This window comes from Thermobia domestica, chromosome 15 (genome assembly GCF_964235325.1).
Source record: "Thermobia domestica chromosome 15, izTheDome1.hap1.1, whole genome shotgun sequence".
Lineage (NCBI taxonomy): Eukaryota > Metazoa > Arthropoda > Insecta > Zygentoma > Lepismatidae > Thermobia > Thermobia domestica.
The window spans coordinates 127,514,881-127,527,067 of NC_137468.1; the positions used below are offsets into that span (position 1 = coordinate 127,514,881).

The 12,187-nt window shown below is 35.4% G+C and overlaps 1 protein-coding gene across 4 annotated transcripts in view; it reads right to left on the minus strand.

Moving 5' to 3' along the window:
- Window positions 1–11,588, minus strand: part of slif (cationic amino acid transporter slimfast) — a 638,367-nt gene extending 626,779 nt beyond the window's left edge. Inside the window, exon 1 of one of the 4 annotated variants that reach the window (XM_081740112.1) lies at window positions 11,357–11,588. The gene's annotated coding sequence lies outside the window, so the exon portion shown is untranslated. The remainder of the gene's footprint in view (window positions 1–11,356) is intronic. The other 3 variants (XM_081740111.1, XM_081740110.1, XM_081740109.1) reach the window with 3 other exon arrangements.
- Window positions 11,589–12,187: the final 599 nt, after the last annotated feature.

Below are 12,187 nucleotides of genomic sequence, written 5' to 3' on the forward strand. Positions count from 1 at the left end.
AACAGAAATTCCTGTTCTGCCTAGCTCCTGTTCTGCCTAATTCACACAAAAAGGGATATTTAGATTTGAGGGAAATTTATTAGTAGGGATGGTATCGAGACGAGACGAGACGAGACGAGACTTTGTACAGTCTCGGTCTCGTCTCGGTTTAAAAGTAGCTGTCTCGGTCTCTGTCTCGTCTCGACTCAAAATTCATCGTCTCGGTCAACAAATGCTTGTCTCGATCTCGGTCTCGGTCGCCAAATCTCGGTCTCGTCTCGAAAGTCTCGAAATAAAAAGGTGAAATTAAAATTGTAAAAGTATTATTATTGTAAAGTCTGTCGTTTCTGCTTCTTATTTTTGGTCTTATTCTTGGCTTAGAATTATAGTATGGTGTACTTCTTCAGAGCTAATTTGCTAACGCTGATGCCTTCCATGCGTGTGTTACAGTTTCAATCATCAGTGGGTATATCATATCTGGGATAAAATTCTAATAGTAACCCATATTTCACTTTCAGCAAAAGACTTTCTCATATGGTCTCAGTACTGCCTATACAATTAAACTCTATTAAATTAACTTCAGTACTATGCAGTAGTTTATTTCCTTCCTTAGAATAAGAATTGTTCAATACCGTACATTCTAACGGATAACGCAACACATAGCAGCATGAATGTATTTAATCGTATCGAAATTGAAATTTTACAATTTCTCATTTAGTATCCAGTACATTCTGTTTTAACTGTCATTTTAAAAACATAATATAACGTTCATTATCTAAACAAATAGGGTAAATTATTACTACAATATATTTTGTTTAAAATTGATCAAATGCTTTATTACTGTTTTACATCTACGTGTTTAATTGACACCTTATAACACGAAATTCCTGAACTTTGTGGTGGGAGCTACGGCACTCATCTTTGCTATGTGTGGCCTCGGGTTGCATCATGAAACAAGTTAGATTCAAAGTCAGATGTTTCGCATAGTTCGCGTCTAAATTTAAGTACATTCTGTTTCTTATACAACTTCCTAAAGTTGTAATGCATTACATACGCATACGTATATCCACTGCCGTAACATAGATTAAGCTTATTCCTGAGCTCTTAGCGCTGCATGTGATCTTTATTCGAGAAAACCAATCGTGCGTTCATTACGCTGAAATTTTATATTGATTGAAAATTAGTTGCGAAACATGAACATACATATTATATAAGTATATAGGTAATTCGAGCTAGCTGTATCTATTTTCTCTCTCTCGCCAAAACAAGTGATTCTTAACTTTCTAGTTTCCTTTTGTATTCATTTTCGTAGTTTTGCAGCAACATGAAGTATTAAATAGTCAAAAATAGTTTTTTTCGCTGTATGACTGTCGTTAAATTTTGGATCCAATGTTACCCTAACTTACCTAGTAAATTTATACAGTATTTTAATATATATATATATATATATATATATATATATATATATATATATATATATATATATATGAACATTAGCGGTAGACTATGTTAAGTCACTTTTTGGTCAAATTGAGTTTGAATACTTTTTTTTTAATATACTATGTTCTTTCTAGTGGTGTAATAATGTAAGTTTAAAGTCACTTTACTACTTTGTAACTACTTATAGTTTGAAAAACGGTATTATAGATCTTAGTTAAGGAACCGGTTTTTCGCTTCTCCTGTAAATGTACGAAATTATGACTTGGTTTAGTTTACCTCTGAAGTTTCGATATAAAATCATCATCATCATAATCAAGCATTATCAATCCACTGCTGGATGAAGTCTTCCCAAGTTTTCTCTACAACTATCTAGCTTGGGTAATTCTTTTCCAGGTTACTCTCCAGTGGTTCCTGATTTTGTCACAATTTCTTGTATGCGGACATTTCCTAGGCTGTTTTTGTCACGTGGCATCCAATCTAAAATTGTTTTCGTCTATCGATCATAATTTCGTCTTGCAATATGCCCATCACATTTTCCGGTCTATTTTAAACATGATTTCATTAGTACCAGTCATTAGTTGCCAAATAATTCATTTCTATATATTTGGGCTACAAATAGTTCATATCCTCTACTTCTGGAGCACAGACACGTTACTTTTTGATCTTCGGATCTGGCAACACTGACTCGATTATTTAAATCAACACAATGTAAGAACCCTCATTTGCTGTAATGGCTAGTAAGTTTGATTTTGGTTCGCATGGTCACGAGTTCGATTCCCGGTGGCGCTAATGTTCAACGACCGAAGTTTTTCGGATTCCACTATGATCAGTAACTCCACGTCTCCTTTAGCCGCCCTAGCATAATCCTGAGACGTTAAACTAAAACAAAACAAACCAAAAATCAACACAATGTGTATTACTAACTGTAAGTCTTTGTATAATTGCATATAGCTATATGGTATGGATCGAGTTTGAGATGGTCGGTGGTCAAACTATAACAAATGAATGCAGTTAGGGTGTAATTAAAATTTTAATAAAGCAGTGTTTTAATCTAAAAAAAAAAAACACCAGGCCTAAGGCTTAGGGAGAACAACTAGTGCTACTGAAAAGCTTTCAGTTACGTTTAATTTCAGTTACAATTTGCTTTTACATGTATTGCTGGAACGAAAACTTTGACATTAACATTATAAGTAGCCCAAAGACTATGAAAAACATCGTGTTTTGAAAACATTCTTGCGCCATAAAACAAATTACGAGTAATTTTAAAATATTTTGCACTTTAGATACGTTATTTGCACTATATTTATAATAATATTTAGCAATTTATTTAAGTTCGCAACACTGCTTAAAATAATGTAACTGCGACTTGTTGTAATTAAAACTACTAAAACACTAATGTTATAATGTTCCTGCCATTTGAGTTATTAGAGATCTCCAAAATGTTGATGTTAGTGATGTGTATTGTCCTTTGTTACACTGAATAATATATGTGCTTTTGTGGTTTAATTTAATATCTAAATTATAAATATGTAGAACTCTTTCGTGGCTAAGCAGTTAGCCTATGGCGTGAGAGACCCGGGTTAGATTCCCGGCGGGAGCTCATGTGGTTTAGATTCAACGTTAATCAGTAGGTTCAGTCTCATATAACCTCGCTGCTGAAAGAGGCGTTAAACTCAATTAAAAAATGAAATGAAATTTTTGAGTTTTACGTCCCACGGTTATGCCGGTTAGGCTAAAGGAGACTGTGATGATGAGAGATGAATGAAATGGTGGAATGAAGAAAGTGGGAGGAAACAGGAGAACCCCGAGAAAACCCACGCACTAAACTAAATTAAGTGAACAGAAATATGTAATATCAAACGTAGTGCAATTTGAGAAATTACAACTTTATGTTGCGTTGGCAACATTGCTTGTTTAGCTAGTGGTATTGCAGAGTATCTAGAAGAATTTCCCCTTCCATATTTCACACAGCATGTTAAAAAAATTCAGCATTTTTAATATATATGACTATTATATTTAACTAGATGAAATACCCATTTTTCGCATGGGACCAGTATTTGGAAGTCAAGGCCTGTGGGAGTATCACTATCTCAGCAACCGCGAAAACTATGTATTTGACACTAATATCGGTCATTTTGTATTATTTTTACATGTTCCCAGCCCCCGCCAAGTGAACTTTGTGGTGGACAAACACCGTGTGCGTGGGTTTTCTCGGGGTTCTCCGGTTTCATCCCACTTTCTTCATTCCACCATTTCATTCATTACTCATCATCACCGTCTCCTTTAGCCTAATCTGCATAATCGTGGGACGTAAAACTCAAAGATTTATATTTTTACATGTCTCGGTACCCCCTCCCCAGCAGGTGAACCTCGGCCCGCATGACTGGTAGCTGAATTTGAATGTCATCGCTAATGGAAGTGACACCATTGATCTCAGCGACCGCAAAAACTATACATTTGACAGTGACACTAATATCAGCCATTTTGGATTACTTTTACATGTCTCGGTATCCCTCCTGTGAACTCCGGCCCGCAGCTGAATGGGGTGAATTTGGAGGTTAATGAGATCGGAGTTTCAGCATTGATCTCAGAAAACGCGAAAACTATTTGACACTAATATCGGTCATTTTGTATTATTTTTACGTCTCGGTACTCCCCACCCCCGCAAGTGAACCACGGCCGGAAGCACTGGTAGCTGACTTTGAAAGTCATCGCTAATGGAAGTATCATCATTGATCTCAGCGACTGCGAAAACTATGTATTCGACACTACTATCGGTCATTATCTACTACTTTTACATGTCCCGGTAAACGCCCCTCCTGATTAAAAATTAAAAAAAAAAAAAACGCTTCTTCTTGGTCTGAGGCCTGGGACATGATACTTGTCACCCAAATTTCGTAACTCTTGGACTCTCGTCTGGTCCCCAGGCCGCACACAGGCAATCAGAAAGACAGGCACGCAGACACACAGACAAACTCTTCCTTTTACTTATATTAGATACGATATACAGGCGAGGATCCAAGGGGAGTGTTAAAGGGATTATACCTCCCCTTGACGCTCAGCTATACACTGTATAAAATGGGCTTCAATCCTACTTCTTTCTTTACACTGGATAAAATGCTAAACTATGGTTTAGCCCCTCCCTCGCGATCATATCCTGGATCCGCTGGTGTATATATATATATATATATATATATATATATCTGTGTGTGTGTGTGTGTGTGTGTTGAGAGAGGGAGAGAGGCAGAGATGGCTATACACATCAGCAGTGGATTTTGTTTCGGGAGAGGCTTGAGAACGAGTAAGAAATATTTGTGTTGTACATGCAATGCGAAAAAATGATCACAAATCTATTTCGGGAGGGGTTTCAGTCCGATAGCCATCCCCTAAATACGCCACTGAACATTAGTCAACTGTTCCCATATTACCTAATACAGCAACGAAAGAAATTTTGAGTAAAGGTCAATCTTAATAGTTGTCTATATCAATATTCGAGACGAGACCGAGACTTTCGAGAATGACTTAAGTCTCGTCTCGGTCTCGTCTCGATTTATAGAGCTCCGTCTCGGTCTCGTCTCGGTAGATAAAAGGCCGTCTCGTCTCGATAATTCGAGACGAGTCTCGGTCTCGGTACCATCCCTATTTATTAGTACCTATTTCTTCTTGATTTTCAAATATCATTCAAGAACTCTTTAATAAAACTTCAAGGCACGAGTAAGGGTTAATTAAGATTGAACACGCGAGTGGAACGAATTGTTTCATGTGGCCAAATACCCCTAAAAATCATTTTTAGTATAACAAATGTAGGGAAAGTGTCCGGTATAATGTAAAAAGCAAAACACCACAGTTACGTTGAGTAAAATGATTACACAATTTATTAGAGATAAATACTTCCAAATATCTACAAAAGAAACTTGCTCTAGAATAACAAATTAAAATATCGGAAAGGAAATAGTTTTAACTTCTTAAAATCACATATATATATTTTCAATTTGAGAGAGAAAACTTCAAAGCTTCGAAACACACACTAAACCCACACACAACCTTCATTGTTATAAATGTAAACTGTAAGCTACAGCGTCTACATAGGAAATCAAATCCAATTGACCCAACTCTAATCTACTTTGCAAGGACTTGATTCTCTGCTGAATACGCTTATATTTTAGTTTCTGTTCTCTTGGTTTCTTCCCAACTTCTAGAAGCATCATTAACCTTTCATTTTCGTTCTGCTCTTGCTGTAAAAGGTGGACAAGGTAGAACATATTCGGATGTTCCTTTGTCAGCCTTTTATTAAACTTCGAATGCCAGCCCTCCACTATATTGTCCTTTCTTCTCCGTTGTCAAAATGGTTCCATAATTCACTAGAAAACATTTAAGAGAGCATTAGTATTGAAAAACACTAAGCAAACAAATTATAACGTTTACGAATAGATAATTGTCTGAAATATCTTTTTGAAGTTTCAACGGAAAGCGCATCAAGTTTCCTGCCAAAATGTATGAAATTCAGCGGTACAAAATCGCAACAGTCAAAGTGGGAGGAGGCAGAAGTCCAAAAATAAAAATCTCTTCACACTGAAGTGTATCGGTATAGGGAGCTCAGATATTTGAATATCCATAATTATTACACTTACACAGCTAACCATTAATAATATATAAAATGTACGTAAATTACACATAAATTACTGTAATTTGTGGGCTTTTGACAATGGTGTCAGTGTCACTTTATTTAGTGACAATCAGAGCCATTTTCGAAAACTATATGTTGAAGGAAACACTGGAATTGATTAACATAAGCAAATACTTTTGTCTCTTTTTTTATTGCAATTTTGGACCAATATACTAAACCCAAATCGGTAATGAGGAAAAAATATTGCAATTAAATTACATATGTTTTATATAATTCGTAAGAAAAATTAAACGTAACTATACAGTACTTACGGTGTGAACTTGGCGTCTGCATCGTCCAACCACGTTTCAACCAAATCATCGTGAAAATCGTCTCGATTCGGCACTTCTGGTGCATCTTGTATATGTAAGTACATATCACCAATTTTATCAATGGGTGCAAGTGGTAAAACACTAGCTCGTCGTATCCACCTTCTAACTTGCATATTTTAACGGTACAATAAAGATAAATCCAGTGACTGCACTTTTCTTCAGATGCAATGAGTATAGTGGAAGAAATAACCACGAATAGTAGCATTAGGAAAAGATCTAAATAGAGCATTGATAGCAGCTCTTTCAAAGTCCACAACAACTTTGGCAGGATTCAAGGTGAAACCATTATCAACAGTCTTCTCCTTAGTTAAGCACAGCATTCTGTAATAATCGTACTCTTTTTTGATTGGCAGTAGACAAAATAGAAATGGAAAGACCTGCCCCAAATATTTCCTGTGTAAGGTATAAAGTTGACGAAATACACGTGGAGCAGCTTTAAATGTACTATCCATAAATAATGTGTCCCCGCTTACAAGCTTCTGTAAATTTTCTGTAAATTCTTCCACTATACTCAGTGCATCTGGAGAAAAGTGCAGTCACTGGATTTATCTTCATTGTACCGTCATGATATGCAAGTTAGAAGGTGGATACGACGAGCTAGTGCTTTACCACTTGTACCCATTGATAAAATTGGTAATATGTACTTACATATACAAGAAGATGCACCAGAAGTGCCGAATCGAGACTATTTTCACGATGATTTGGTTGAAATGTGGTTGGACGATGCAGACGCCAAGTTCACACCGTAAGTACTGTATAGTTACGTTTAATTTTTCTTACGAATTATATAAAACATATGTAATTTAATTGCAATATTTTTTCCTCATTACCGATTTGGGTTTAGTATATTGGTCCAAAATTGCAATAAAAAAAAGAGACAAAAGTATTTGCTTATGTTAATCAATTCCAGTGTTTCCTTCAACATATAGTTTTCGAAAATGGCTCTGATTGTCAATAAATAAAGTGACACTGACACCATTGTCAAAAGCCCACAAATTAATTACAGTAATTTATATGTAATTTACGTACATTTTATATATTATTAATGGTTAGCTGTGTAAGTGTAATAATTATGGATATTCAAATATCTGAGCTCCCTATACCGATACACTTCAGTGTGAAGAGATTTTTATTTTTGGACTTCTGCCTCCTCCCACTTTGACTGTTGCGATTTTGTACCGCTGAATTTCATACATTTTGGCAGGAAACTTGATGCGCTTTCCGTTGAAACTTCAAAAAGATATTTCAGACAATTATCTATTCGTAAATGTTATAATTTGTTTGCTTAGTGTTTTTCAATACTAATGCTTTCTTAAATGTTTTCTAGTGAACTATGGAACCATTATGACAACGGAGAAGAAAGGACAATATAGTGGAGGGCTGGCATTCGAAGTTTAATAAAAAGCTGACAAAGGAACATCCGAATATGTTCAACCTTGTCCACCTTTTACAGCAAGAGCAGAACGAAAATAAAAGGTCAATGATGCTTCTAGAAGTTGGGAAGAAACCAAGAGAACAGAAACTAAAATATAAGCGTATTCAGCAGAGAATCAAGTCCTTGCAAAGTAGATTAGAGTTGGGTCAATTGGATTTGATTTCCTATGTAGACGCTGTAGCTTACAGTTTACATTTATAACAATGAAGGTTGTGTGTGGGTTTAGTGTGTGTTTCGAAGCTTTGAAGTTTTGTTCTCTCTCAGATTGAAAAGATATATATGTGACTTTAAGAAGTTAAAACTGTATTTCCTTTCCGATATTTTAATTTGTTATTCTAGAGCAAGTTTCTTTTGTAGATATTTGGAAGTATTTATCTCTAATAAATTGTGTAATCATTTTACTCAACGTAACTGTGGTGTTTTGCTTTTTACATTATACCGGACACTTTCCCTACATTTGTTATACTAAAAATGATTTTTAGGGGTATTTGGCCACATGAAACAATTCGTTCCACTCGCGTGTTCAATCTTAATTAACCCTTACTCGTGCCTTGAAGTTTTATTAAAGAGTTCTTGAATGATATTTGAAAATCAAGGGGAAATAGGTACTAATAAATTTCCCTCAAATCTAAATATCCCTTTTTGTGTGAATTAGGCAGAACAGGAGCTAGGCAGAACAGGAATTCCTGTTGTGCCTAAAGATAAGATTAAATCAAAAATGCGTTACAAAGTGTTGGAGGGTCATTAGGCAGAACAGGTATTAGGCAGAACATGGAGGAACCTTACAATCAAGGAGCACTATATATTAGGTATTTCTTTAGTTACCTACTCCTAACCACACAGGGCCATCTTTGGTAGAATAAAAAATGCTACGTGATATTCAATCATGAAAGGGGAGAGGATGCTGTAAATATATTTTTTCTTCATTTTGTCTGCCCTGCTTATCAGAAATTACTTTCTGTTGGAAGGATACTAAAACGAGAGGGGCAAAATAAAACGTCGTACCCCCTCCTACATGGTTGCTCAAATAATTACTAAAGAAAGCATTTTAAACTAAGATATCTAAGGTTTAAGCTAAGAAATTAAGATATCCTTACATTATATAAGGATGGCATATTCAGGAATATCATTATTATTATTATTATTATTATATGAATGTTTTTGAACCACCAAAATTTTGTGAGACGAACAATGGAATGTAGAGGTTTAAGATGGGTGGTCATAGGGAGGAAAAAACATTTTTTTCTGTCTTTTCTCTAACGTAAAGATTATGTGCTGAAGGTAAGAAGTATCATCATTCTACAATAGGTTGCTTTTACGTAGAATATCAATTACTTGAGTTTTCCTCCTTCGAGCTACTTATCTCGTGTGGTAATTCAAAACAATTTCAATTTAAGACAAATACATTGTAAAACTTTTTCGTAATTAAACATCTAAGGAAAATTAAACATTTAATAGGGAAATCTGTTATCAAAATATCCAAACAAGTAGATAGGAGACTATCTAGTGAGAAATATTATGAAACTTTATAAAATTATCCAAATTAGAAAAAACATTTACTGGGAAACATTCGTTATGTGCCAGCGAGCATAACGTATAGTGAGCAGTGAGCACAGGGGAAATAATTACGAAACTGTTTGCAAACAAAATTAGGGACGCTAATGCAAGTGCGACAACGAATTTTTTTTAAGGGGGGGGGGTATCGTCATGAGTTTTACACATATGTTACACTTTGATTCTTTCCCACATAAAAAATAAAAATAAATAACCATACTAATAAAAATTACAACGGCACTTCGAGGGAGATTCGAACCCACTACCTGCGGCATACAGACTCGTTGCTTTAACTAACTGAGCTATTTGTTTTCTTACGTGAACAGATCCTGTTCCGGTAAAGACGATTTTTCATTACGGTCGCGCTACCAATTCGTCCTTTTCCATAGATCTTTACGTTAATACTTGCCATATATTCATATATTTGGAGTTTGCAGATAATGCACGTAATAAGACATATTAGAAATATTTCATTAAAAGTTTCGTCTGTAGATTTAATCCACATTTCTCTCAATAACATAGATGTCGCTGCTTCGTGTTGAGCTGCAGAATTCCCTCACGTTCAAAATTTCCCACTTTAGCAGAGTTGGTAATTCTCGAGATTTCTGTCGATTTAATGTTTTTTGCTTCTAATTTATTTATTAAGCTAATATCTAATACAAATATTAAAAACGGGTTTGTTATTAACCTGTCCTGTTGGGTAAACCTTCCGAAATTTAGAACATATAAAGAGAACGGAGATATTTTCAAAAAACTTCAAAATAAACAGACGCGTCATTTATTTTGCTCATAGTAGTACATTGGAAGAAATCGCGGTTATAGTTAAGGAGCCGTACTTCCCATTTAGGGAAGGACGAGAAACTCCATACTTTCAGGAATTATTCATTGACTATCTAGGATGCTAAAAAGTAGGTAAAAGACTGAGTTCTTGCCCTTGTACTTAGGGTGTTTAGGTAGTGCAACAGTAAGATGTATCCTCGTGCACGGGAGATGAGAAGTAGCTGTTCTTAACTATTACCGAAATCGCTTTATGCAAGTGATATTTTGGTTAGTTAATAGTTGGAAATAGTTTACCTTGTAATTCACCTACTTGGCCTCTGGGTGGTGGACCTGTGTTCAGGGGGTCATTTCAGACTTCGCTTGGGGGGGGGGCAAGAGCACCACCGACATAAGACTTTCACGTTTTGTACTAGTATATTAGTAGACAATCTATTAAAGTATATTTATTCCTCAAACTCTTGGGGGGGCAATTGCCCCCTCCTGCCCCCCTAAATGACGCTCCTGCCTATGTTGTAGAACCTTGTGTGCACTACGCGTCTTTGGTACGCAAGGCCTGGGTTCAATTCCCGATGGGAGCAATGTGACTCCGGTCTCACGTTAAACTGTAGATCCACGTCTCATATAGCCTAGGTGCTAAAAGGGACCCTAAATTATAATCGAACCAACAAATTTTCTGAAATCTAAAGTTAACAATAGTACCTTCAGCTACTACTTGTTCATTACTATGGATGTTTTCTTTACTATTAATAATAATTTCTTATCAAGGTCAGTGGTATTTCAAACAATTGAACCAATATAAGCCACTGCTTCACATAAAGGTTACCGATTACCATTCAAAATAGTAATAAAAAATGAGATCGGGAAGGGAATTTTATACGGAAATAGATTGCGAATGATATATATAGCATTATTTATCAATAACTTAATACCTTAGTTTACTTCCTCAATTTTCAGTTACTAGGGCTCCCAATCCTAATTTGGGGTATAAATCCAATCTTTTATCCGAAGTCTACGTTTTCCTGACAATTTCTGTCCAACAGGTTTAATTTCAATTCAACTGCTTCCACATGGTAAGTTTTAAAGTCTGCATTCCGAATATAAAATCTATTCGAAAATCTTAAATCCCATCAATATTACAATAAACAAACGAAACAAAGTTATGTTATTTACCTTAAAGCATCAACTGCAGATCTACACAATGGAACCACAGGTTTATCCGTAATCGCAAACTAATCAACCACAGGCGTACGGACGTCAGCACCTACTCCGCATTCAAAGAGTTGACAGAGCTGTGTTCTCGCACTGCGTATCACACGGCCACTATTTCAACAAGTAACAAGCGTTCGACGAAAAGGTTCAAAGCATATATCGCATATCGAAGAGGTGACGTCACATTGAGACTTCGTGTTCGTTCGGGTTTGTTTTCAATGGAGTTTTTAACCGTATTGAGGCTTGTATCGTTACAACGCATACAAACACACATGAAAGGTTGTATTGCTGATAATATGAGGAAAAACTAATGTACTTGAGAACTTATCTGTGCGTTCTATTCTTCAGTACTTGGGTATTTTATTTTAATGTCCAACATTATATCAGACATACTTCATGTTTTCCGGTAGCAAAGTACCAAACGTATGAGTATCTCAATATCAATGTACAGATGTATACATCATTATGTCACATCCTTATCAATTTTTTTAGTTTGCTGTAAAATGATTTCAGGAAATCACAATGATACAAAGGTGCGTCAAATATTATTCAATTAATATATATTTCAGTTACGTCAATTGCATATATGATACATGTGATTGAAGTTTTTTTTATTTTTTTCTCTTTTTTTTTAATTTCCAAAGGGTATCATTCCATACACTTTTTTTTTTTTTTTACACAAATCCGCGTACAGTAACCAGTGTTGGGCAAATTTGAAACGAATTAACTGTTAATCTGTATAATAAGACACAGTTAGCAATTGAAGTAAATAAATTTTAAATTGTTAATTGG